The following is a 27,210-nucleotide window of genomic DNA, read 5'->3' as shown; positions in this document are numbered from 1 at the left end:
CACGCCTCTCCCATCTCCTTCAGAGAAGTGCCCTACCTCTAAAATCTTTTTCCCCCTTATGTTAAAAATAAGCCTTATCTTTTTTTTAATCGAAGCTTTGCCCAGTCAAAAAAACAATATAAAAAATATAGATGTTTTCCTCACCCAGAAATTCAGACCATTACAGCTTGGTGGGTATAGATCAATTCACATGATCAGCATATGCACCTATGAAATCCTGCAACTGCAGAGGCAGAATGCGAGAGTGGTTGAGAGTCCGGGCTTTGTAGTTAAATCGGCTGTGGTTGGAATCTCAAATCTAGATTTATCTTGGATAAATTAGTCTCTCTGAATTTCAGTTTTCTCTTACATAAAATGGAGGGTAGTAAAGGTGTTATAAAGTTGTCATAAAGTTGTTGTGAGGATTAAATGAAATGAGCTTCATAAAATCCACCAAGCATGGCATTTAAAATCACCATTGTGCATGTATGATAAAATTCGCAAAACAAAAAAATTCACCATTTCACTCATTTAAAGTGTAAAATTCAGTGGCATTTAGGAAATTCACAGTGTGGTGCAATCATCACCATTGTCTAGTTCAAGAGCACTGTTATCACCCCAAAAGGAAGCCGCACACCCAGTAAGCAGTCACTCATGCCTGCTTCCTCCTCGCCCCGGGAAACTGCTAACCTGCTTTCTGTCTCTGTGGAAAATCATTATCTTGTGTTTTCAGCCTTTCTCTCTCTTTTAGTTTTTCCTGACAGCTTTAATCATAATCAAACTTCCCTCATCAAACAAACCAAATCAAACTAAATTAAAAAATAAAGACAAAAATAACAACAGCAACAAAACGAACATGTAGAAACTATAAGATTCATCTCTCTGAGCCACTGCCCTGTCCCTTGCCGTCACCTCCTTGAAGAGAGATCCCTCCGTACTTGTTCTCTCTGCATCCTCCTGTCTCACTCTCCCTAAACCCTAAAACCTGGCTGTTGTTCGGGTGACAGGGCCCTTGCTAGTGGTCAAATTCATGTTCTACTTGTGGCTTTCATCCTCCTTCATTTCTTCACACCACAGGACACTGTTGATCACCTTCCTTCTTGAAACTCTCTCTTCCTTTGTTTCCAAAACACCTCTGGTCCACCTCAGTTTCCCCTGTTTTAAGAGCTCCTCTTCCTGTTCTTCTCCTGTGACGCCTCTCCCTGGGTGACCACACCTGTCACCCCTGCTTCAGCTACCATATGGACACCGAAATTTCTGGCTTTCTGCCAAATTCCAGATTTGCATGTGTTCACCTGCCCATTGGACATTGCTTCCTGGAGGCCTTTAAGACATCGCAAAGTCAGCACGTCCAAACTGAATTGTCCAAAACCTTTGTAATGATCTGTATTCCTAATCTCACTAATGGTATCACCATCAACCCAATTACCCAATTTTCCAAACTAGAATTTTCAGAGTCATCCACGGTTCTTCTCTTTTTCTAAATCTTCTTTTCCAACTGGTTAAAATCCTATCAATTATAGTTCAGAAACGTGTCTTGAATCTTCTCCCTGCTATCCACCCCTATTGCCACTCTCTTAGTTTAGGTCCCCAACATCTCTTCTCTGAACAACTACAATTACCTTTTTATAAAGAAATGCACATACATCCTTTCCATAACTCTCAGAGTTATATCTTAAAATACAAAAGTGGTCATTCTCCTATTTAAATACGTCTGCCTGCTAGAAAATACAGTGCAACTCCTCTGTCTGGCCCTGACTACCTCCTCACTTTGTCTCCCAGAACATGGAGGATCTGTCACAAATCCTCCACTGTCTACCAAAGGCTTCCAGGTGAAGCTGCCTCTGCTTTCCAGCCCCAAAGGTGGCACACATGACCTAGGTTAAGCCAATCAGCCCTCACCACCTCTCTGGCCCCAGTCACTGATTCAGGCCTAAGGCCAGTGAAATGCACTTGTGGGCTTTCATTTGAGCTATGAGGGCATCAGACTTCTTCTTTGCACTGGACGGGAAGAAAGCAGGCACACACACTGGAACTGCAGCATCTTGCAACCCAGGGGAGCCTGAGAAATGGAACCATCCGTGGGGAAAGAGGAAAATCTCACCCTGGTGACACCTTTTAAGACCTGGATCAAACCCTATGCAGAGCTATATAGCCTTTGTCTGGTTTTTTGTTTTGTTTTGTTTTGTCTTTAATGTAAGCCAATACACACACACACACACACACACAGGCCTGCCATTTTTTATTCTTAAGATGGTTTAAGCTGGGTTTTGTGTTACTTGCAAACCAAACTTCCTACTCATTACCCGTTAAGCCAGTGTTGCCCAAATTTTACTGAACATTAGAGTCCCCTGGAGAGCTTTTAAAACTTTCAATGCCAATTAAATTTTAATGTCTGGGGATAGGAGTCAGGCAGTAGTAGTTTTTAAAGATCTCAGGTGATTCCAGTTCATAGTGAAATCTGGGAACCACTGCTAGGAGCAAAGCAAGCTGCTTCCTCTGAGCTCCCTTCGCCCCCCGCCCACCAATTCACCGGAGCTCTTGTCACGCCCTGTGACCAGCCTGGCTCCACCTGCGGACTCTGAGCATCTTCATGGCAGATTCGTGTCTCTCTCTTCTCTGCTTTGCATATGGTAGACCCCCAGTAAGTTAAATAATAAAGAAACAAATGAATGAGACAGGTCCATCCCATCTTCTTGTTTACTGTTTCCTTCAGGGCACATTGTGCTATGTAAGAGAGGGAAGAGGTATAAGAAGGTTTAGGCTCTGGAGCCAGAGAACCTTTACCCAAATCCTGGTGATCCCGGACAAACACTCAACTGCCTGGTGCCTCCCTTTCCTCACCCATAGGATGCAAATAACACCAGCATTTACATCACAGTGATTTCATACGTTAACACATGTCAAATTCTTACAACATCGCTCGGTACATAGCAAACACACAGTAAATATCAGCCTCTATCATCAGTCATTCATTCACATACATGAATATTAAGCACAGACTCCCCGGGTTGCCTGGGAGGTGAACAGGAAGCGAGACGGTGGGAACAGTGGGTATAGCTGACTCCTTGCAAGATCTCATACGGGATATACAATGTGGGGAGAAGCAGAACAGTGTAGCTTCTGGTGTGACGCTGAAAGAGCCAGGAGAGAGGGGAAGCCAAAGTGTGAAGGGGGCAGATTCAGCCCTTGATAGAGCCGGGTCTGCAGGAGATGGGTCTGGAACACAGAGTGCAGGGTGAGCCTTGGACCAGAGGGACCCTCAGAGACAAGAGGGATTGCAGAGAGGACAGACACCGAGACAGTCACACCTGTGTGTGCTTTGGAAGTTTTTGTGTTTTGTGTGCAGTTTGTCAGTGTAGGTGAATTTTGTTCAGGTGGCTGGAAGTTTACTGCATTGGGGTGGAGAACCAATTACTGCTTGGTGGCAGGACAAAAGACTTGTAAATTTTTCAGCTACAGCTGGGCTGGCCCTGCCCAAGACACCAACAGCACACAATCAGGTGCTTTCAGAGCCACCTGAATAGAGCCTGTTATTTGGACTGAGGCCAGGTGAAGGGCTTATTGTTGCGTATTATACATCGCAGAGAATTCGGTCTATTTCAAAGGAACTCTTTTTTTCTGCCTGAGAGGAAAAGAAAGCACTTCCTTACAAAGAACACAACTTTATAACAGAATTCATTGCAGTGGAACTTTCCCTGCGGAGTGTTCATCACTAAAAGCCTATGTGCTCATAAATTTGTCAGCAGAACAGTTAGAGGGTCTTTGGTTTTTGAGAGAGTGAGCATCTGGCAAAGATGTCCTTGGGCGTTCCTCACTCCCCCTCCAAGCTCCGTTTTCTTATCTGAGAAAGAAGGGCCTGCTTCCATGCCGAGGGCCTGCTTCCTCCCTCCCTCCCTCCCTCGTCCTATCAGCACGTACTTACTGAGCTCCTAGCATTTGCAGGGAGCTACTGCAGGGGATCTGGGGAGATAAAGAAACCCAGACTCAGCCCTTGTCCATCCCTCAGTTAAGCTGCAGTTTTGCAGAGAAGCTAACCAAAATCACTCTATTATAGTTTAGCTGTTCATCGCCTCTCATTTAAGCACTTTCATTGGGTTCCTAGTCAGTCTCTCTGACTTCATTCATTTTTCTGCCCTCTGCTACTGCCAGAAGGATTTCTGAAGCACTTGTCCAGTCTGGATGCTGCCCTCCATCTCCACCATGTGACAAGCAAGTCCTTGCTTTCTCTTCTTTACTCACATTCTGCTTTCCTCATATTCTATGTCTTGCAAACTCCTACTCACCCTTCAAGACCCAACTCCACGCTTTCCCTTTGCCCACACTCTTGGCAGAATGAATTGCTCCCTCCCACTGTGCTGTCCCTAGCCTTTTCAAACACACCTCAGTTTTAGCATTTATCACAGAATGAGCATTTATTTACCTGTCTCCTATACTGGGGAGGGATGAACCTTAGTTATTTTTGTTTCCCCAATGCATGACACTTAGGTAGTGCTGAATTAATGATTGTGAAGTCTTAGAGTATCATATGTGGGAAGCAGGCAAAATGTTCCTTTGCCCTCCCAAGGCATAACCATGCTTTTGGGGGAATCCTGGAGACCAGGGTCTTGGAGACTTTTTTCTCCAATATTTCAAACATAAGGAAACAAAGTATAACACAGCATCCGACAGAGCCCTCACTGAGTGTGAGCAGACCCCAGGAGGTTTGGCTAACTCAGAGATAGCAGATAAGCTGAATGTGGGACTTCACCCGCCTCCTAATCCCACTTGTGGTGGATATTGCTGGTCCCACAGGGCTCTCTTCCTCCAGACCTGGGGCTCTTGACTTCCCTCCCAACCTGGCACTTAGGCAGCCCCCCAAAGTAGTCAAGACTGGCACACCAAGAGAAACACTATGTCACCCGGCCTAAATCGCTCCCGGCAGACAGGCATTTGCTGGGGCCCAATGACAACCCAGCACTGGTGGCTCCAGGGGACTTCATGGCCTGCACAGGGCTCTAAGCCTGCCCTGTCCCACACGCAGAAGTGTGGACACATCAGACATGTAACCCCCTCCCATTTTAAAGATTGCTTCCCCAGGGAGAAACAGTTGATTTCAGGACAAACCAATTAGCTGAATAGACTGAATGGAGAAAGGTTTTGCTGCAGCGTCTGGTTTTGACTTTTCATTCCAGCCGCTGGGCTCCTCTGTGTTTTCCATTGTGCAGAAGCCCTTAAAATCTGGTCCCCAAATGCTTGGCAGTGGGAGCTATTTATATCTCCTTCCACCTCTTATGGAAACAAGTAATTACCATATATGATGACAAAGATTACAACAGAGGCTTGTGTAAGGATCTCTGCCTTGCTCCCTCCTGTTCCTTTTGCCCCAGCACGCAGTAGGCGCTCACTGCCTCCCAATGCAGATTAGAGCCAGTTAACATCCACTGAGTATCTATCATGTGTCAGGCCCTGGGTTAAAAGATAGGAATCCGCTTTGTCCTCGGCACAGTGATAGATAAAATCATCCCTATTTTGCAGGTGAGACAAAAGAAGGCTCAGGGAGCTAAAGTCACTCATCCGATCAGGGTCACGCAGTTAGTCGATGACAGAGTCAGTCGTAAGCAAGATCTACCTACCCCTGACAGGGAATCCAAGTTCAGTGCCCTGTGCCCATGCTGCCCATTGTGGGAAGGAGGGGAGGAGGAAGGGGAGGAGGGAGAAAGGGAGGAGAAGGAGAGAGGAGAAGGAGGGGCGGGGAGAGGGTGTAGAAGGAAGAGAGGGAAAGGAGGAAGGTGGGGAGGAGGGGAGAGGGAGAGAGAGAGAGAGAGGGAGGTGGTGGCGGTTGAGGCTCCAGGCCTGCCATCCTCCCTTTCCAGAGTCTGGTTCCTGGGGTCCCGTGAGTCTAGAAGCCCATTCCAGGGTGATCTTGTATATCCCCCAGAGGGAGGAGGAGAGGAGGAGGAGGAGGAGGAGGAGGAGGAGGAGGAGGAAGGCTGAGGATCCTTTCTGAAGGGGGCACTGTTCTTTGAGGCCTGACGTGTATAGGGGAGAATCCTGGGACCAGTCACTGAGGTAGCCTGTCCTTTATGAGTGGGACAGAAAAGCCACAGCAACCCTACGACCTCTGTAGCCTTGGGGAGGAACTCAGCTACAGACCAAAGGAAGAGCCAGAGAGATGAACGGAAGAGTATAATTTGTTTAAACATAAAGAAAATCAAAAATTTTTCCAGAATATAGGAACTGTTTATCTTTAAGGGTGGAACTCTGAACCATTTTTCTCTGTTCAAGTGTTCTACTACATGTATGTAATTACAGTGACTATAATTCCCTTTATTTTCTTGACTTGCCGGGCATTGTTCAAAGGTTGTCCCCAGGTATCAGCGGACAGATGGGAAGGAGAGTGCATGTGACAAGGGCGTAGCTGTGGGCACGGGGAAGCCACTGCAGGGAGGGGCTGTTGCTCCTATGAGCTCAGACACTCAGGTGACTAGGCCTTACATAAGGTGCTAAGCTGAGTTGCTGGGGCATTAGCTCAGCCAGGAAGGAGCCACTCCAGACTTCCGACTGCACTTTCCCCTCCCTCTCCTGTCCGCAGCTCACCACGGCTCCTGCCTTTTCTGAGAGCTGCTGAAGGGATTCTGTCACGCCATCTCTACCCCAGAGCTCTCTGGGGTATGGGCTTAATTCAAAACCAGTCCAGTTTGCCCCTCAATAGGAAACAGGGCAGACAGGAGGCTGGTGCCAAAGGAAGCCAAATACCAAGTCAGTATAGGAGGCATCCGCCAGCTTCCTGTCATAACCCTCTGGGCTCCACTACAAGGCCTGCCAGGACAGGAATAGCAGGGGCCCGGGACCCTCAGGGGTGGTAACAGACTGGCTGTGGCCTGGCAGGGGTTCTCAGGCAGGTGGGCAGGTTGGCAGGGCTGTGATAGGAAGAGACTCTGGTGTTTGCCAAGGATACTTGTCCTCATGTGGGCAGCTGCATCTCACTTCTGAGGGCACTTCCTGTTTGAAACAGGAAGTGGTTTGGATTCAGGAACAGGGTTCAGCCTACAAGGGGAAATTAGCAAGACCTTAGAACCCCAGACAAGTGGGGTTCAGGGGACTCCCTACTCACCCAGACTGGGCTGGGGAACGGCTGGAGCTGAATCTAGGTGGGGGCCTAAAGTGGGGAGCTTTCTCAGGACTGCGTGGGTCACGAACACAGACCTTAATCCTCTCTCTCCCACTGCCCAGATGGGGCTCTCACTGCGGGGTCAGGTCTGACTTCACCGGCTTGTGTGCTTGGGTGAAGCTAAACAGGACAGTCGAAGACCTCCAGCTCCTGTGGTTGGTTCTGCCCGGGGAGAGCAGAGATGGACACCTTTAGTCTCACTGTATGAGTAATAAGGTAAGAATTTCAACCTGAACCTGTTAATAATCTAATTTTTTCCTCCACAGGACCTAGACTTGACAAAGCATTTGACTGGCACTGACTGTATCAGCTCACTTGTGAAATCAGACAATTGCATTTCCTCATACTGAGGGGCCCTGAGGCACAGAGAAGTAAAGGGTACAAGCTAATACTCACCAGGTGGGCCACCCTCCCTCCTGGCCCTGGGTGGACAGTGGTCACTAGTCAGTCACTGCGCCTTTCCTGCTGGGCCAGAGCAGCTGGCCATGCTCAGCAGGCCTTCCCCTCAGTGGCCCGGTGTCTGCTGTCCCTCCGTGACTACGTGAGGAGCCGGGGAGGATGGACAGAAAGCTGTGCTGCAAGGGAGAAGGAACCCCGGAAAATAAAAGTGTCTGTCTCTGTTATTCTCTGCCTCAGTAATACTATACAACTGTGCCAGATTTTATTTCCCAAAGATGGCCCCAACCATCTCTCCCATCCTGTATTCTCTTTTGAAATGCGACCTTGCTATTTCTCTATCAAGACATGACTTCTACTCCTCCACCCTTATAAAGGGCAGGATGATGCCACTGTTTTGACCAATAGAGAGAGAGTGACACCGTGCCAGTGCTGTCACAGCCCTTACCTAGCCTGGCAGTGTCTTCTTCCCGCCTCTCGGAACCCAGCCACTGTGGTGCGAGAAGCCCATGCCACGTGGAGAGGCCACTTGCAGTCAATAGCCCAGGTGAGTCCCGGATGACAGCCAGCATCAAGTGCCAGCCAGCTGAGCCATCCCTGATACCCAGACCAGGCAAACCTTCAGATGACTGCAGCTGACCTCTAACTGTAATCACATGAGAGACTCCAAGTGGGAATGGCCCTGCTGAGACTGATCAATGCCCAGACCCATGGGCTATCGTAACAAATGAGTATGGAATAAATTGTTTTAAGCCATGAAGTTTTGGAGTGGTTTGTTCCTCAGCAATAGGTAACTGGAACAGAAATAGACTACCCCCAAACATATGCCTTAAAACAACATCCAAGTATCAATTCTTGTGAGTCTGGTTGCTCTTGTATCTTGGGTCAGCTGGCGGGTCGGTTGGCTGGGCTGGGCTCCTCTGGGACAACTCAGCTCTACTGTGTGGGTTCCCCTTCCCCAGCAGGTGAACCCAGGCCTGTTCTCATGGCAGCAGCAGAGATTTGAGAGAGAGTGGAAGGCACAGGCTTCTTAAGACCTAAGCTTGGAGCCAGCACACTGTCACTTTCACTAAACACCGTTCAGAGCAAACCTCCAGGCCAGCCCATAGTCAAAGGGTGGGGAAATTGATTCTATCTCTTGATGGGAGGAGTTTCAAAGTTAAATCTCAGAGGGTGCGATCCTGGGAAAAATGGAGAATTGTGGCTGTTTTGCAATCAATCGATGGTAACAGCTAATGAGGACAGCAGGAACCTTGCTGGGGGTTGTGACTTGTAAATCCCTCTGCTGTTTTGACTGACGTCTTCAGTGAAATCTCCACCACACAAGATTACTTTTCATTACTTTAGCTTTGCAGCCTCTACGTGGAGCAAGGTAAGGGAGAGAGGAGCTGAGTGGTTTGGGGTGGCCAGACATATTGTCACGTGCTCTAGGCCTGTGGTTTTCCAGCAGTGCTCTGTGAGGCCCTGGGGTACTGTGGCAGCTTCCTGGGGCTACCACCAGGGAAATGGGTGTGTATAAGCGTGAGGAACTCTGGGTCCCGACCTTAACCATGGCAGCTCTGTTCTTTCTCTTGAGATTTCCTTTGGAGACATCTGAGGCAGCTTTGAAAAAATCAAAAAAGATTTGAAATCTACTGAACTAGACCAACCTCTCAGTTTTAGAGAAAAGGAAACAGTCTTAGTGAAGCGAGTGTCTATTCCAAGTTACTCAGCAACTGAGTGTCCCGGCTGGTAGCAGAACCCAGCCTGGCGACCTTACTCTCCCCTCCCCTTGCTGGGTTCGAGAGGTTGGAGGATCACTGTGGCCGGGCGGATGGGGGAAGCTGAGGAACACGGGGAGGGATGTTTCTGACATGTCACAGCTTCGATTCTGCACCTCCCCACTAAGGGTTCATAGACCTCGAACCCCGAGCCCCGGGGGCTCCCATCCATCCCTCACGTGCACGCCTCATGTGATGGTCCCACAGGCAGTGCTGGGTGCTGGCAGGCAGGCAGGCTGAGCTGGCTGGTCAACTCCAGGGTGGAGCCGGACACACTCAGGATTTGCAGAGGTGCTCCTACCAGGGCAGGTGGAGCTCTGTCTGGGAGAAAACCTCATTTCCCAGGAGAAGGACTGGTCTTCCTTAGAGCCTGTGATCTCCTTGTTCTCCTCCCAGTTTGTTAATTCCATTTCTTCCCAAGTTACTTTTTTTTTAGGACATGGGCTATTTATAGCGCCTCCTAAGCCCTTTTCAGTCTGTTTCCTGTGCAAGTACTGCATTAGTCACCACAAAGTGTCTCAAGCAATCTCCGAGTCCCTGCCTGATCCCAGCCCCAGGGAGCACAGGGACACTGGTCAGACTCAGGGCAGATTCCCGTGAAGAGGTGGCAAGTGGGAGGCAGAAGGCTGGATCAAAGGCGGGGTGGGGGGAGGGTGCACTTCTAGTTCCCCATCCTCCGTGGCATGAAGCCCTGAATCCTTCCTGGAGTTTACTTAGCCCTTGGAGACACAGAAACTGCAGAGGCACCTCCATTTGGCCGCATATTTTTACCATTACTTGATGACCTATTTGCATGCAGCTCCTTGCACAGAATTTCCTCCCAAGCCATATACGGTGATTTCATTGCACCACAAACTGAGGCCTCTGTTTGCAGTGAGCAGTCGAGGCTCCTTCCTAACTTCCTCCTGCCTGTCCCTACGTCCCTCCTTTCACTGTCTACTGCCAGGGCTGCTCTGAGCTTCCTTCAAGCTCGGTTCTCTCCATCTGTGCTTGGTCCCAGGAGTTTACCAGCAACATCTGAGGGGAGGGCCCCAGAGATCTCTGCTGAGTTTTTGTATCCACAGGCCCAGAGAGCAGTGACCTCTGAGGCCAGGCCGAGGGGAGGACAAGGGGACTTCAGGCAGGATGAAGGGGGCAGCAGCAAACCCTCCATGCCTTTTCACTCCCCTGAGCCTTTGTTCTTGCTGTTCCCTGGCCTGGATGTGTGCCTGGGCCATGGCAAATGCGTCCCGGGGTCCACTGCTGGCACTCTTTAGCCGGCCACCAACGTCCCCTGGCCACCTTGAGCACTTTGATCAACCTCTACAAATCCGTAGTGAAGGAGCTGAGTGCAGGGTTTCTGACCCTGAGCTTCCTGGGGACAAAGGAGAGAAAGGTGGAGGGAAGGTCAAGGCTCTATCCGCACAGCAAGTCATCAGGTGGCCTACGTCCCAGAGACTAAAATCTTTCCAAACTGTAGCCTCACCACTCCAAGTCCCAAACACGGGGACTTGTGTCCCTTGAACAAGCTTCTGAGGGGCTTGGAGATGACTTGCTCTAAACTCCCTTCAGGGGCACTGGCCTCCTCAATCCCAACCAAAGAGCTGCCCAGCTCAGAGCAGCAGGGGACCACCTAATCCCAGCTGGTCACTGAGCACCCACTTCACGCCCGGCTGCCTACCGGATGCTGCAGAAACAAACACTCCAGACACTCAGAAACAGCCTTGGTGAGAAGGGGCCTGGGATAAATGCTACCCTCCTGTCTCACTCGGAGAGCTGGCGTGCATGCTGAGCGGAGGAGGTGGAGGAAGTCAGGCATGAGACATGCATGCCAGGCACGAGCCCGGCCCTGGTGTCTCAGGGCTACTCCTGAGCTGTGATGCACACTGACAATCTGGCACAACTATTTTTGTTTCCAGTTGCTTCCCATCCTAGGAAATTCATTACAGATGCTCTCCCCACAGAGCACACTCAGTTACATCCTTGGGAGTGCAAGAGCCCAGAAGATGCCATCAGGGACAGCGGAGTCAGGCTCAGTCAAGGCTGAGTTTGTCTCTGCCAGTGCTGGAGGCCTTGAGACTTATTCCCAGGGCACGGGGCATCCAGGAGCAGGGTGGGGATGTGAGCACCAAGCAGGGATGGGACTTCCCTCTGCTGGGACCACAACAGTGGATTTTGAGGCAGAGAGCATCTGAGGGTAATACACTCATCCAACATCCTTGTAAAACAAGACTCTCCCATTTCTACCTTTTAAATTATGAAAATTAACATACTCATGTCAAGACGTGAAACACTGCCAATACTCCCCAGGCCCTTGCGTGTCCCTGTATGGCCATACTCATCTCCCTCTCCCCTAGACTTTTGTGGCATCTCCTTCCTTTTCCTTTAGCATTACCACCTGGGTTTGCATCCCTAAAGAAAGTAGTTTAATCTATTTTGAGCCTTATAGGAATAGAATCATGTTCTAAGGTTTCTATGTGTCTTGCTTCTTTTGCCCAATTATGCCTATGACTCTCATCCATGCCATTGTGTGGCTGCAATGTATTCATTTCATGATTCTATAATATTCCACTGGATGAATATGCCATATTTATTTATCCATATTACTCTCGATAAGCATTTGGGTTGTTTCCAGGTTTTGACTATTATGAATGATGCTGAAATGAGTATTCTTGGTACAAATATGCGCATGTTTCTCTAGGGTTTATACTTAAGAGTGGAATTGCCGGGCCACGGGGCATGTGTGTGTTCACCTTTGCTTGATAATAACAAATGGTTTTCCAAGTTGCCCTGCCCCTAGCCCTCTCTGTGGGACAATTGTAGCAGCTGTGCTAGGGTAGGGAGACCACAGCTTCAGAGTTGCTGGTCCCCAGAGACACTTCAGGATGGAGAACTTCTGCTGAGAAATCAATCTGCATGCCTTGGTTCCTTCCCCTTCTCACCTGGGGGGCCTGTGGCCCTGCCTCACTGTCCCAGCTTCTGCTATTGAGCATCCCAGGGCTGAGCCCACCACTCCGCTACCTCAGGCTCAGTTCCCTGCATTCTCAGACTCATCTGGTCAAGGACGTGGTGGGCAGTCGTCAATGAAGGTCAGTGCAAGGGTCGTGGGACCCCGGCCATCAGACAGGAAGTCAGAGGAGACGACTCAGGGTGGGAGCATGAGTAGGGATGTTGGCAGGATGGCACTGCCAAGTCTGAGACCTGAGGCACAGAAGTTCATCATGGCAGCCTAGGATGGCAGGGGCAGGAAATATTAGAATGCTCATTAGGTCCAGAGACCTGGAACAGACCCCAAATTGCCTTCAGCATAGCATATCACTTATGAATCTTCATGACTAAAAATCCTAACTTTGCTCCAAAAAGAATTTAAGGGCTTGTAACAAAATTTAATGATAGGCCTGATCCAGAAGCTCAAAGAATATCATGAGATTCAGGTTCCTGAAATATCTTAGTCTCTGCTTTAGGAGAGTCAGCGATTGCTGGGAAAGGGTGAGATGAAGCTGCATAGAAAAGATGAGATTCTGGAACAGGAATGGAAAATAGAAGCCCTGGCGTTGGCAGGATCTAAAACTGGAGACAACTCAGAGAGTGACCCACCATCCCAGGACACAGTGGGTGCCCCTGGGTGTTCCTAGTACCTAGCGAACCACTCTCTTGAGCTTGGGGGTTGGCAGACACACACGACCCTGTAAAGGCATGTTCATATCCTCAGATTCCTAAAAATATTAATCTATTATTACTCTGAGCATCTGGGAGGGAACTCCCAGAGACAAAGGGAAAAAAAATGAATGTTCTTATTAGACATAACAATTTTGAATATATTTCTCATACTAGAAATTCGGAGCTGAGGTCTGATTTAAGATTTGGCACTATTTCCAGGTAGGTGAGGAAATTTAGATTCCAACATGTTGTTGGAATTGCCGAGACATTTCCACAGCTATAAAGCCAAGGGACAGAACATTTGAACTCAGGGATATCTTGGAAAATCCTAGAGGTACAGTAGCTGCATTGATTTTTAATAACACTTAATTAGGTTTGGAGATTTTTTAATACAAAAAAGTAAAAATCAAGTGGCCCAAAATCCCATTGATGAGATATCCTCCTTGGCATCAAAAAAATAAGACCTCTGTATGTTATTTATACAGAAAGGAAAAAATGAAAAAGCTAAATCCTCTTCCTTAGCCTTCTTCCCTTGGGAACCCACTAGTCAGAGATCCTTACACATGTTCTAGAAAATTATTTCTTCAGCAGCCAGACACAGAGGAAAGGGGGATTGGAGAATTGCTCTGCTAGCTGTCCCACCTGAATGAGGAGGGCCCCCCCCCCAGCATTCCAGGCCCCTGACCTGGCTCCAGGTGTCCCCACCACTCACCAGGGCACCACCTCATGGCAAAGCTCACAGCAGGGAAATAGTTATTGAGTGAGCACGCCCTGGAGGGAAGGATTTCCCCACACATTGCATGCCTGCCACTTGAGAACATCTACTCTATTTTTTCCAACAGTGATTCACCCAGGAATCATCAGAGACAGCCTGATGGGACGATGCCATTGTTCCTTCCAAAGCTTTGATCGGGGTTATATAACCCTCTGATGGTTTGTGCTTAGAGGCTCTGCTCCCGCTTTGCCACTTGTCCCCAGGACTTGGGGAAGAAGACTGCATGATGCCTGCGGTTTACGTTCGTGCGGAATCCTTTTCCCTAAGCTCCAAGTCAAATGCATCCATAAACATGCCTTTGCATGACATCCCATCTGGAAGAAAAGTGCAAGGCTCTCAAAAATTTTCATTTATTCCTTCATTGTATATGTAGTTGCTGAGAATTTACCAATTTCCCAGCACTGTGCTAGACCTTTAGCACCATTGCATGAGGCTTAAAAGAGAGCCAAGTTTTCCTGAGGCCAAGAAAGGCAGAGAGGCAGCTCAGAGGTGAGAGGCAGTGTGCTCAGAGGTGCAAATGTCTAAGACTCACTATTAGATTCTAGAATAAGTGCGAATGTCTAAGACTCACTATTAGATTCTAGAATAAGTGAAGGCCGGGCAAGCATCAGGTCAGAAAGGTAAATTGGGGCTGGATGATGAAGGACCTCAAATCTCAAGGTCATCAATTTGGACTTTATTTTAAAGGCTGACAGGAACCATGGAGGATTTTGAGTAGGACAGTTGAATCATTCAGGGACCCAGCAGAAAGAGATGGCATACTCAGATGAGGATAACTTGAGGACTGTCAAATGAAGGGACCATGTACTAAGGCTTGGGCAGCATGTAGTCACACCATGAGGTATAAAATGACTTCTTTTCCTTTGGGTAAATACCCAGCTGCCAGGCCAAAAAAATGCGTGGTGCATGATTCCATTTCTGTAAAACCTTAGAAAATCAAACTCATCTGCAATGACAGACAGCAGATCATGAGCTGCCAGGGGGTGGGGGGAGTTGGGGAGCAACAAGAGGGAGAGATTACAAAAGAGCATGAGGAAACTTTCGGGGGTAATGAATGTGTTATTATTGTGATGACAGTGGTAGTTTCACAGGTGTAGACACATGGAAAAAATGTATCAAATTGTACACTTTAAATATGAGCCGTTTATCGTATGTCAATTATGCCTTAATGAAGCTGTTTTTTTTTAAACAGTAGAAGCTGTGCTTTTAGCTGGGCGCAGTGGCTCACGCCTGTAATCCTAGCACTTCGGGAGGCCGAAGAGGGAGGATCACTTGAGGACAGGAGTTTGAGACCAGCCTGAGCAAGACCTCATCTCTACAAAAAAATAGAAAAATTAGCTGAGCATGGCGGTGTGCACCTGTGGTCCCAGCTACTTGTGAGGCTGAGGCAGAAGCCTGGGTCCCTGCGCTGAGCAGAATCACAGTGGTTTCTCATGTCCTTCTCCTTCCATTTCCAAGCCTTTTTCCCCACCACTCAGCAGCCCCCCAAACCCGCTTCTCAAAGTGGGGTCTGCCCTTCTCACAGTGCCCAGGCTGTAAGACAGTTTCTCTGTCTCCAGTACCCTCTCCCATTACTCAAAACACCAGTCCTTGAAAGGAAAACCAATCAGAATAAAAAGTGACTGCTAGCTCTCTGTGGATAGAACTGCATATTTTAAAGGATCTCCTGGGATGAATCTCTAATTAAGAGACTAAGAGGGGGAAATGTCTACTTTCACTGTGGACCTTCTCAGGGGCACTCTGAAGCCCCAACTCCACCCAGACCTCACCTCAAAAGAACACAGGGAAGCAACTTAGCACCTTTTCAAAAATGTGGCAGCCCCTAATCTGGCATAATGTATTTACTCAGGATTTTCAACGGTGGATGCAAATGTTAAATTTGGCCTCTCAGAAGCGTGCAGTACACTTAAACCTAAATAGATTCGAAAGCACCAAGGCAACATCTGTAAGCTTTGAGAGCAGGGTGTCCACGTGTGCTCTCTCCGTCCCCCAGTGCAATCCAATCATTCCACCCGGGGAGTTGCCTTAAGGGGGAGATCAGGCCCTTGCAGCACAGGGGTAACCAAGGTGAGAGAGAGGGAGGCCACATTGCCAGGCAGCCGGCTACTGCCCTGCGGTTGCCCTGGTGATGATGGTTTGTGTGTACAAGGGGAGCTCAGTGGTTACTTGCTGAGGTCTGCACAAGCGGGCTGGACCTTTTCACCAAGATCTATTCCTTGAAACCATGTGATAACATGATCACCAGAATCTCCCAGAGGGACAGGATTTGTCATCCTTGAGGGGCTGTGTTCCTGACCAAAGACGCAGCTGGGGATAAATCATAACTGTGATCAACAATCTGTCATAAGCAGAAGGCACAAGTGCCCAAACATCTCAATGAGTTTCAGGGCTAAAATTATACTCTAAGGCTTACCACAAAGCTATTGCTTGACTCCGTGTGGGGCCCCGCATAGCAAGTTCATTCATTCATTCATTCGAGGGCCATGGGGGTCACTGTGGTTCACTCTCAACATCTATTCCACTTCAGTGATTAGTCTTCTAAGTCTGTGTTGAATCGTGTTCCCCAAAAAAGATGTTGACATCCTAACCCCTAGTACTTCAGAAGGTAACCTTATTTGGAAATAGGGTCTTTACAGAGGAAACCAAGTTGAAATGAGGTTATTAAGGTGGGACTTAATTGAATATGACTGGTCTCCATATAAAAGGGGGAACTTTGGACCCAGACAGACACGCACACAAGGAAGCTGGTGTGAAGACAGAGGATGGGAATAATGCATCCACAAGTCAAGGTGACAAGGACAGCCTGCAGACCACCAGAGGCCAGGCAGAGGCAAGGAAGGGTTCTCCCACAGGTTTCAGAGGAGCATGCTCACACCTTGATTTTGGACTTGTAGCTTCCAAAAGAACGAGAAAATACATTTGTTTCTTTAAGCCAGCCAGCGTGTGGTGCTTTGTTGCACGGCCCTAGGAAACGAATAAAGGCAACATGGTAATCTCATCCCTGTGGCCCAATCCCGGCCTGGGAACCATAGTGGGAAGATGGCTGGGCTGGATTCTGAGAAAGGTTTTCACTCTTTCCTCTGCATGTGCCTGGACGTGACTGGGAGTTGCTACAGTCATCTTATGGAGCCTAAAGGGCAAAGCCCTCCTGGAGGAGAGCAGAACGGATGGGAAGAACCTGACTGCAGATGACCTCGCTGAGCTGCCATTTCAGCCGAGCTGGCACTCGCCCTACCTCTGTGTTTTCCGTCATGTGAGATAATCTGTTTCCCTGCTGCTTAAGCCAGAAGTTGGAGCGAAGTCCCCTAACTGACACAAGTGTCCTCCATGTGTGGACCAACAGCCATGCGTGCTCAGCCCTTCTCTCTGCTGCTTCCTTCTTGTGCGAACTGAGTCTCCACCCCCTCCCAGCCTCTATCCTACGTCTCAGTTATTGACTGTGGGAAGTTGTTTGCAAAGATGGCTGCGATGACTTCTCCCATCCCTGCACACTTTGCAGTACGTACTTTGCTGCTTCTCCTATCACGAAGTAGAATTTGTTTCTTCAACCCTTGAATCCACGTGACTTGCCCTGGTCAACAGAAAATGAGCAAATGAGACAATAGCCAAGGCTTGAGAAGCACTTGCTCGTTAGGGCTTGCTCTCTCGGCTATGGCTAGAGCCCTGAGACCAGGATGCAAATGAGCTGGAGCTAGCCTGCTGGAAAAGCCAGGTTGAGGACCCAGCACTAACTGCCAGATGTGTGAGTAAAGCCACCTTGGATCACCTAGCTGAGTCAGGCTGCCAGTAACTGTGGCCACATGAATGATCCCAGGTGAGACCAGCAGAAGATTCACTCAGCTGAGCTAGCCTAACTTGCAAGACCCAAGAATCTTGGGCAAATAAAATTGCTATTGTTTTAAACCATTCAGTTTTGGGTTGGTTTGTTACGCAGCAATAACTAACTGATACACTGACAATCTGGCAGTAATCTCTCGGGTTGATTCACATGCCAGGCACTGTGGATGTGATCATAAGAAAGAATAGACATGGTCTCTAATCTCTAAGGAGCACTTATAACATTATCACATGCCATGTGCTGTGCCAAAGGCTTTGATGGCAAGTTCAGCCACCCTCCCTCGCCTTGGCTTCGTGACAAACAACACTCTCCCAACCTTTAGGACACAGTCCCACCCTCCTTAATTTCAGTTCCTGTGTCGCAGGTTTGCTTTGTTCCCCACTGGAGTCCACTCGGAAAATGCGCCTACTACGTCAACCTCCTATGGATCAGGCACACGGTAGGGATGCAAAGTAGAGTGAGCTCTGTGTCAGTTTCCTGTGGCTGCTGTAACAAATTGCCATGAACTTGGTGGCTTAAAACAGCACAGATTTATTATCTTATAGTCCTGGAGATCAGAGGTCCAAAATGGGTCTCACTGGGCTAAAATCAGGGTGTCAGCAGGGCTGCTTCCTCCTGGAGGGTAGAAAAAAGTTCATTCCCTCGCCTCTTCCAGCTTCCAGAGGCTGCCTGCATTCCTTACCCCATGGCCCCTTCCTCTATCTCCAAAGCCACCAGTACAGCATCTTCAAGACCCTGTCTGGCTCTCCTGACTCCCTCTTCCACTCATAAGGACCCCTGTGATTACCTGGGACCCACCCAGATTACCTAGGAAAATGTCCCTATCTCAGGATTCTTAATCCCATCTGCAAAGTCCTTGTGCACGTAAGGCAACACATTCACAGGGTCTGGGGATTAGGACCCGGACATCTTTGTTGGCAGGGCCAGGGGAGGGCATCATCTACCTACCACAAGCTCTGAGTAAGGTTCTGTGTTTATAGCAGACACTGCCACGCCTCACCTAACATCCATCTTCCCTTTTTTCTGGACACACACTTCCTTTCCTTGTGGTTAAGCGTGACAACCACGCAACTGAGTTCTGGCCAACGGGGTGTGGGCAGACGTCATGGGCATTGCCTGCAGGCCTAGCCACAAAACCCTCTCTCGGATGGACTCTCTGCCCATTCATAAGCTGAGTTGGGAGGACCCATAAGAAGGTAGAACCACAGGACGGAAGAAGTCAGCGTCTGTGAATGACACTGGAACAGTCTCCCTGCTGACCCATATTGTATTTTGACATGAATGAGAAATAAAGAAACTGATTTAGTTGAAGGTTGTTATAGAGGTTAGTCTATATTGGCAATGCACAACTATGAAAAGGTATTTTAAAAGGATTTGCATAAATATACTTCATAAATTGGGTATGATATTAAATTTTAAGTAAATATAACATTTACTTATTATAAGTTGGTCTATGACATAAACTCTATGCACACAGGGATCTGGATAAACACAAAAAAGTGAAATCAGAGATTACGCTACTCAGTTGCCATCAGCCATGTTATCTCTGTATGTTGTATTGACTGGGTGCACACTATTGCGGAAATTCTGATTAACACAAATAAGTAACTACAAATGATAACACGTACATTTTACCTTTGTAAGCTCCAGAAACTCTTCAATAGACAGAGATTACCAGAAATCTTGATGCCTAGGTCAACACAGAAACTAGTTAACTGGGCAACACGAGTTAATGTCTCAGAGAACTACATGGGTTTATTTCCTCATTCTTTACTTTCAAAAAGACCAAAGATGATTTATCCAAAAACCTACAGGAAAAATGAAACCAAACCAGGCAAACAACAACAACAAGATATGAGCTCCGTAGTCGAGCAACTGGAGTTGGGAATTTGGTGGGCCAAGAAACAGAGAGGAAAGAGACACAGAGAGAGAGACACACACACACAGACACACAGAGACAGAGAGAGGGGGGTGGGGGCATGGGCAGAAAGATCCCGTGGTCTTGGAAACATGTGACCTATTTTCCAAAATGGTCCTTATAAGCAAATGGCCAAAGGGCCTCACGTCTAAATGACCGTGTGCCAGGCTAGTAAGAGCTGCAGTTGCTTATCAGAGAACAGACCCTGGGCCCCCAGCACAGGTGTGCGCACGTTGAAAGAAAGCCCAGGGACAGCCTGGTACCCCAGAGTAGTTACTTCTAGGCAGGGATCAATATTTGTACAGGGATTGGATACAAAGCAAGTCCTGAGGAGCCCCTGTTCCCTCTGGTGCCAGAAGCGGTAGAAAGTTCTGGAAGCCTTGCCAATAAGCAGAGCAAGGCAAGTCTGAGAAGTGGCCCCAGTGTGGAGCCCAGGAGAAGCTGCAGGAGAAGCAGCTTCTCCCAGACTGACCTGGGCAGCCCACGCCTGCCTAGCCCCTGCTGTGCCGGGAGGGACCCCCGTGGGGAGGAAGGTCACTCCCATTGACAAAGCACCTATTCAGTGCCAGCGCTGCACTAAGCCTTTGCACAGAGTTCGGTTTGAACAGCCCTATGTGTGGGGTGGGTACTTTAAATCCCCAATTTAGAGATGGGGGGGTTGAGTCTTAGCAAGATTAGGAAAGTCAGCCCCAAAAGCATGTGGCCATTTATGGCAGAGCTGGGAGTTGAGCCCAGCGCTGCCCGGAGCCAACATCCCTGTGCTCAGACACCTGCCGAGAGGGCTCTGTGTGCACACGCAGTGGCTGTCAGATCACCCCCTCTGGACTCGGCTCTGCCGGAAATAGCCCAGAAGGGAGAGGCACCGGGGCCCTTAGGCCACAGTTGAAGCTATAAATGTTCCAAGGTGGAGGTGGCACCGCCAGCCCTGGCCAGGTCCTCAAGTGAAACGTCTGAGGGAGCTGCAGAGCCAGGGTACACGGTGTGCGCACTGGGGTGGCGGGGGACAATGTGCTCCGTCTTCATCGGCCCTTCGGTCCTCAGATTTCACAGGCCCAATGACACAGATCTTCTGGAACAGCACGAGGGCCCTCGGAACACTCTGAACCTCTCATTGTTTATACAACAGTGGCTGCTATGAGCCTCCCAGGGTTAATCCTTGTGCAACCCCTGTTGTTAGAAGTGGGGAGACTGAGGCACCAAGAGGTTTGGACCTAAACTGGGATTAAAAACCGGTGAGGGCTGATAAACTGGTGGACCATGGACCCCAACGTATCCATGAAGTGTTTGATGCTCCAACTAATAGTCACAGTAGACATCAGTACTATATAAATAAACTGGTGACTTCACCTCTGTGGGCCCTGCCATCTGTGGGCCAGACGAGCAGTGGTGGACGCCAGGGGGGTGGGGGGTAGGAGAAGCGGCTCTCGCCCACTCCCCACGTCTAGTGGTTCTCCTGCCAGAGCAGACAACCCACATAAATACCTGGCCACATCTGCAGAATGGGCTTCCCTCATCCTTAGGACAATAGACGCAGGTTTTCATAGCCCCTAAACCACCAGCCTTCTAAGTTTTTGTTGTTTTGTGACAGTATATGAATTAAGTCACTTTTTCTAAGTGCTACTGACAGTTTTCTGAATACCAGCAGCTCAGCCAGGGCTTCATGGATAACAAAATGCATTTTGTTCTTTTCCTTAATGAAGTTGTCACCCAAACCTCTTTCCTCTTAACTCCACTATAAAATATGTCAAGCCATGGTTATTTTCCAAATGATACTAAAGTGCCTAGACTTGCAATGAGAGATGACACCTGGGGGTATCTTACTAGACCAGAAATTGAGAGAAATGCAGACATTTCTACAAGACTCTAATTTTGGTACTTTCTTATTTTAGAAAATTTAAATTAAACAACATTCGTACGTGAGTGAATTTTTGTAGGCATTTAGTTTTTTATGGTTGAAGGTTTTATTTAAAAGCCTCCACAAATTCCTTATAGAAGGCAGGCGGGGCCGCTATAGAAGAGGGAAGATGAGAGAGGAACCTGCCCAGGGCCTGGCTGCAGGAGGCCCGGCACGTGGCAGCTGTCGAGGGAACAGACGGGTGAGGGAACGGTATGACAGGCAAGCAGGGGAGCTAAGTGATCCTTGCTTCTCTCTCCCCTCCCTGTCACCTGCAAAATCATATCCAGAAACCTTGTATGCGTCACCAAAATACCCACCTGCTCATCCTTTCTCTAGTGGTTGGAGACTACCGGGGCCCAGGACAGAGCAGTGGCTGACGAGTGCCAGAGATAGGATCAGCGCTTCCCTGTCTGGCAACCTGCTGGTGTATCAAGCCCTTCCACATGGTTCCCTCCTGGGATCCTCAGAGCACCCCTCCAAGGAGGCAGAGCGGGGATCATCCTGTGGCACACTTGGGGTTCTCCACCTGGAGCCAAAAGGAACCCTGTGGCAGCTGGAGCGGGGAGAGGTCAGAATCCACATAAAGCGGGACAGCGTATGCTGAGGCCGCCTGCAGGGCATGAGACCTGAGACGGCACAGAGTCCCAGCCAGCGTCCCAAACTTTAGAAACTTGCACACATATTAATAGATTTCTCTCCCCATCCGGCAAGAAAACTGTAGATTAAATTATGAGAAAAATAATATAATATATCCATTTGCAAATAACAAATCCCCTTCATCTCGGACTATGGTAGTGTGCTCCAGGGCCTGTCCCCTCCCACCCCCATGGTCCTCTCCCAGGTGAGCACTGCCCTTCAATGAGAGAGGGGCCTGTCCTCTCTCCTCTGCAGGGTGGGGCCGTACAATACACTCTGCTTTTGTTTCCATACCCCTTACCCTGGCCCTAAGAGGTGTGGGGCAACACAGTCAGTAGGGCCATTTGGATCCCAAGATCCAGGGCCCCTACCTTTGGCTGCTGTTCACTGGAAAATCTGGGCAAAGCAGCAGAGTGAGGTTTGGTTAAAAGCATCGATCTTCAATTAAATCCACTGACTTTTTTTCTAGCTGAAAAATATGAGCGTGAAGAAGCGATCTAAGTGTTGAGGGGGAGGTGTCTCAAAATCTGCAAACTGCCAAGACTTACTAAGAATCTCAAAGGCATAACCTAACTCGCTGAAGAACAGTAGCTCACTAGAGCCCTTCTAGGGTTGGTGATGGCAGGTGAGAGACAGCTGAAGGAAATGGGGACATTCATCTTGGCAAGCGTGTGCCCACTGTCTTCAAATCTTGGAGGGGCTCTGATGGGGGACAGGAGTGGGCTTGTCCACAGTGGCCCTACGAGTGAGGACAATGAAAGGTGGCCACATGGAGGTAGATAGGACAATCTGAGGAAGGTTAACAGCCAAGGGCCATCAGACAGGCTGGGCTGGCCTGGAAGGTCCTGAGCTCCCCATGCCTGGAAGTATCCAACCATCCATTCGTTCACTGAGTGGACATCAAGTCGCACATTGGTGCAGTGAGGGCACCGCTAAGCTTCGGAGCCCTGAGCAGGCGCAGTGGTCAAATTGTTCATTCAATGAATGAATGGATGGATGTGTGGATGCTTCCAGAAGCAGGGAACACAGGATCAAAATACATGTGCAGTAGAGATAGGGTTATACAAAAAAAACTAAATAGGGTTATGGGAAAGGGTGTGCTGGATTGGGGATGGGGTGAACATCAAGTAGGAGAGAAGGGCCTCTTAGCTAGGAAGGTGGCAGGGGCACATCAGGGGAGGGAGAGAGAAAGTGACCTTTGAAATCTTTTCCATTTCTTATGCATGATCTCACAAAACACTACCTGCCCATTCACTTGCTAAGGAACCTTGCACCAAGCCCCTGGTGGGTGTTTGGATGGGACCAGGGGTCCTGAGTACAGCAAAGTGGTGTCTTCGCCCCCTCCACCTGCTGCCCCCGCACCTTCTGCCTGCCTCACAAGCTTGGTTGTGTAACTGCTTGGCTTGTATTTAGAGCCCAGCTCAGCATGGAGCTTGTAAATCTTCTCTCACATCATGAAATGCCAGCAATTTCACAGCCAGGGATTCCTGTTCTCATAAAGTCCCCACACCAGCAGACTTGCATCTAAAAGTGTCCTCTGAACTGACAGATTGATGTCAGAGCTGCCCTGGAGCCAAACACCAAGGCAGGTGGCCTCCACGGCTCACCCAGCATGAAGGGCTCCTCCGTAGCCCCCGGAATTGAAGGTCATGATTGCCAGGCCTGGTCGCGGGGGCTCTGCCTGCAAAGAGACCCTCAAACTCAGCTCCCCGAGGAGCAGAGGAACAGAAATAGTGGCTCCATGCTGGGAAGCCAAGGACCTGGAACACGTTTGTGCTCAATACTATTTGATGGGGGGTAGGGGAGCATACTTCTAAGCAATATGTGCAGTTGTAATGCTTATGGAGAAACAGCCACTTCTAAGTGACTCTTAACCTGGTTCCCATGAGAATGACCTGCAGAGTGTTAAAAGACAGGTATACAGAGAGCTGCAGTTCTCATCCACGGAGATCTGACTCAGTAGAACCTAGAATCAAGAAAGGGGCCCCTGCATCTGCATAGAGCTCCACAGGTAAAGATTTACCACCTAATTTATAAGAAAAACAAAAACTGAACAAAGACAGAGAGTAAGCTGGACCTAGTGACTCCCTTCTCTGAATATAGTAGGGCACAAAATGAAGGAATGTCACTTCTATGACTAGGTTACAAAAAAGGCTGTGGCTTGCTTGGGTGCCTTCTTGCCTTCTCTTGTCAGCTTGCTTTCAGGGAAGCCAGTGGCATGTTGTGAGATGCCCTAGGGGGAGATCCACATGCCAAGAAATTGATGTCTTCAATCAGCAGCTGGTGCTGACTTGGGGCTGCCTACGGCCACGTGAGTGAGCTTGGAAACGCATCCTCTCCCAGCGGAGCCTTGAGATGACTGTGCCCCAGTGGACACCTTGATCGCAGCCTTGTGGGTGGTCCTGAGCCCAAAGCACCGAGAAGGGTGAGCTCAGATTCCTGATCCACAGACACTTGGAGATAATGTGTTGTTTTAAGTTGTTACATTTGGGGGATAATTCGTTACACAGCAATAGCTAACTAATACAGACACATGTAACAAAACATTAAATAGTGGCTTCTTTCTGGGTAATGGGATTATGAGTGATCTGTATTTTCTTCCTTTTGCTCATCTATATTTTCTAATTTTTTATGTTACCATGGATTATGTTCAAAATAGAAAAAATAATTATGTTTAAATTATGTTCAAAAAACTTGCAGAGGAAAGCATAGGAGAAAATGTCTGTGACTTCATTAGGCAAAGCTTTCTTAGACAAGTTACCAAAAAAGGTGATCCAAAAAAAAAATAAATAAAATTGGACCTTATCAAAAATTTCTTTTCATATTAAAAATATGAAAAGACAAGCCACAGATTGGGAGAAAGGATTAGCAAATCATATATCTGACAAAGGACTTGTTTCTCGAACATATCAAGAATTCATAATAATAAGACAATCAACTCAATTTAAAAATGAAAAAAAAGATTTGAATAGACATTTCTCAAAAGAAGATAAATGGATATAAGCACATAAAAAGATATTCAGCATTCTCAGTCATTCAGAAAATGTGACTTCAAACCACAGAGAGATACTAACAGATACCTATTGAGATGGCTATAATCAAAATGACACGTGTTGGTGAGGATGTGAAAAAAGTAGAAACCTCACACATTGCTCGTGGAAATGTAAAATGATGCAACCACTTTGGAAAACAGCTTGGCATTTTTTTTAAAAAGGGAAATATAAACCTATATGACCCACTTCTAGGTATCTAACCAAGAGAAATGAAAACATGACCACACAAAAACTGGTATGCAAATATTCGTAACAGCATTATTCTTAATAGGCAAAAACTGGAAACAATCCAAATTTCCATCAACAGGTGAATGGACAAACAAAATGTGTTCTATCCATAATACTCAGCAATAAAAAGGAACAAAGTACTGATTCATGTTACAACACGAATGGACCACAAAAACAGTATGCTAAAGGGAAGAAGTCACGCACAAAAGAAGATGTGTTGTATGATTCTGTTTACATGGAATGTTTAGAAAAGGCAAAGAAAGGTGATTCGTGGCGGCCTGGGGTTAGGTTGGGAGTGGATTTGACCACAAAGGAGCACAAGGAAACATTTGGGGATGATAAAAACATTCTAAAACTGGATTGTGGAGACGGTTGCATAACTGTATAAATTTATTAAAAATCATTGAAATGTATACTTACAATGGGTGAATTTCATGTTACGTAAATTATAACTCAATAAAGCTGTAAAAAAGTTGTGCTCATAACTTTGAACCCAGTAATTCATGCTAAGGGCATCATCAGAAATGTACACAAAGGCGTATATCCATTATGTTCATACAGTGTTTTTTTTTTAAGAGTTAATGAAAAACTGGAAGCAACCTGAATGCTTATTGGGAGAAAAATAAATGATTAATAAATGGTGATCTACTTGATAGACTAATATACAACCATTTTAAATTATACTTAAAGAATTTTTAAGGACGTGGGTTAATGCTTAGGATAGAGCACGAAATTGTTCTTATAGCCAGATTTCTCCAAGAGCAAAAAGAATTTATATATAAACGTTTATTTTTAAACATAGTTGAATTTGAGCTGTGACTGTATGAGTCTATATATATAGTATAACCAGATACATATATGAATACGGTTTTTTCCTCCTGGACAGTTATAAATAGTAAACTGCTGGTGGCTATATAATTTCTTTTCTTCTTTATCCTTAGTTACCTTTTTCTGATTTCTTTTTTCAGAAAGCATGTATTTGTTTTAAAATTAGGAAAAATAACGGTTTAAAGAAAGCGAAGTGATGGCAGGTCCCCCCCTCCTAGCCAGCGGAGAGGCTGTGGTTTCTTCTGTGGAGGGGACATGCACCCTGGGCTCAGTGAGGTGACACAGAGGGGCTGTCAGCAGCTGCAGACACTCGCAACAGTGCGCCCACGTGGAAACAGCTGTCCAGGTCCCGTTCCCACAGCTCGCAGTCTTCAGTCCGTTGGAGATGCGGAACAGGGACGGGCCTGGGGCATGGACACTTCCCTCCTCACTGGCCGAGAGGGAGAGGCCTCCAGGGCTGCTTCTGTGTTGCTGCGGGGTGCCAGGCAGGAAAGGGAGCGATGATTTTAAAACAGATGCACAAGACTCGGTAGAAACCACTGGAAACCCAAGTCCGCAGGATGCAGCTGCGGCATCATAAACACTGGGGCCCGAGAGACCTGGGGCTGAACTCTGATTCTGCTCTGGAAGCCTCATTCTGTGGGGCCCAGGGCAGGCTATGGATCCTCAAAGAATCTCAGTTTCTCCATCTGTTAAGTGGGGACAATTCCATTGCCTGTCTCCAAAGTAGGGACCTATATCACTGGTTGCAGGATGCAAGGAATAGAGGGGTCCTGTCAGTTTCTCAGGGCTACCATAACACATGACCACAACCGGACTTTATTTTCTCACAGTTCTGGAGCCTTGACATCCAATATCACGGTGTCAGCCAGGCTGGGCTCCCTCTGAAACCCGAAGGAAGATTTCTTCTTTGCTTCTGTCTAGCTTTTGGTGGCTGCCAGCAACCTTGTCATTCCTTGGCTTGTAGATGAATCTCTCAGTCCCTGCTTCTGTCATCACATGGCCTTCTTAGCTGCATGTGTCTCTGTGACTGCTTCCTCTTCGTACAAGGACACCAGGCACTACATTAGGGTGAGCCTCATCTTAACTAATTGTACCTGCAAAGACCAC

At 47.8% G+C, this 27,210-nt stretch overlaps 1 long non-coding RNA gene across 1 annotated transcript; it reads left to right on the top strand.

Moving 5' to 3' along the window:
- Positions 1-6,997: 6,997 nt before the first annotated feature.
- Positions 6,998-13,789, top strand: LOC123642452. Its single transcript, XR_006736458.1, has 3 exons — positions 6,998-7,112; positions 7,195-7,348; positions 13,770-13,789. It is a non-coding gene; the product is annotated as an uncharacterized LOC123642452 (long non-coding RNA).
- Positions 13,790-27,210: the final 13,421 nt, after the last annotated feature.

This window comes from Lemur catta, chromosome 7 (assembly GCF_020740605.2).
Source record: "Lemur catta isolate mLemCat1 chromosome 7, mLemCat1.pri, whole genome shotgun sequence".
Classification (NCBI taxonomy): domain Eukaryota; kingdom Metazoa; phylum Chordata; class Mammalia; order Primates; family Lemuridae; genus Lemur; species Lemur catta.
This window is presented reverse-complemented; position numbering and strand designations above follow the sequence as displayed.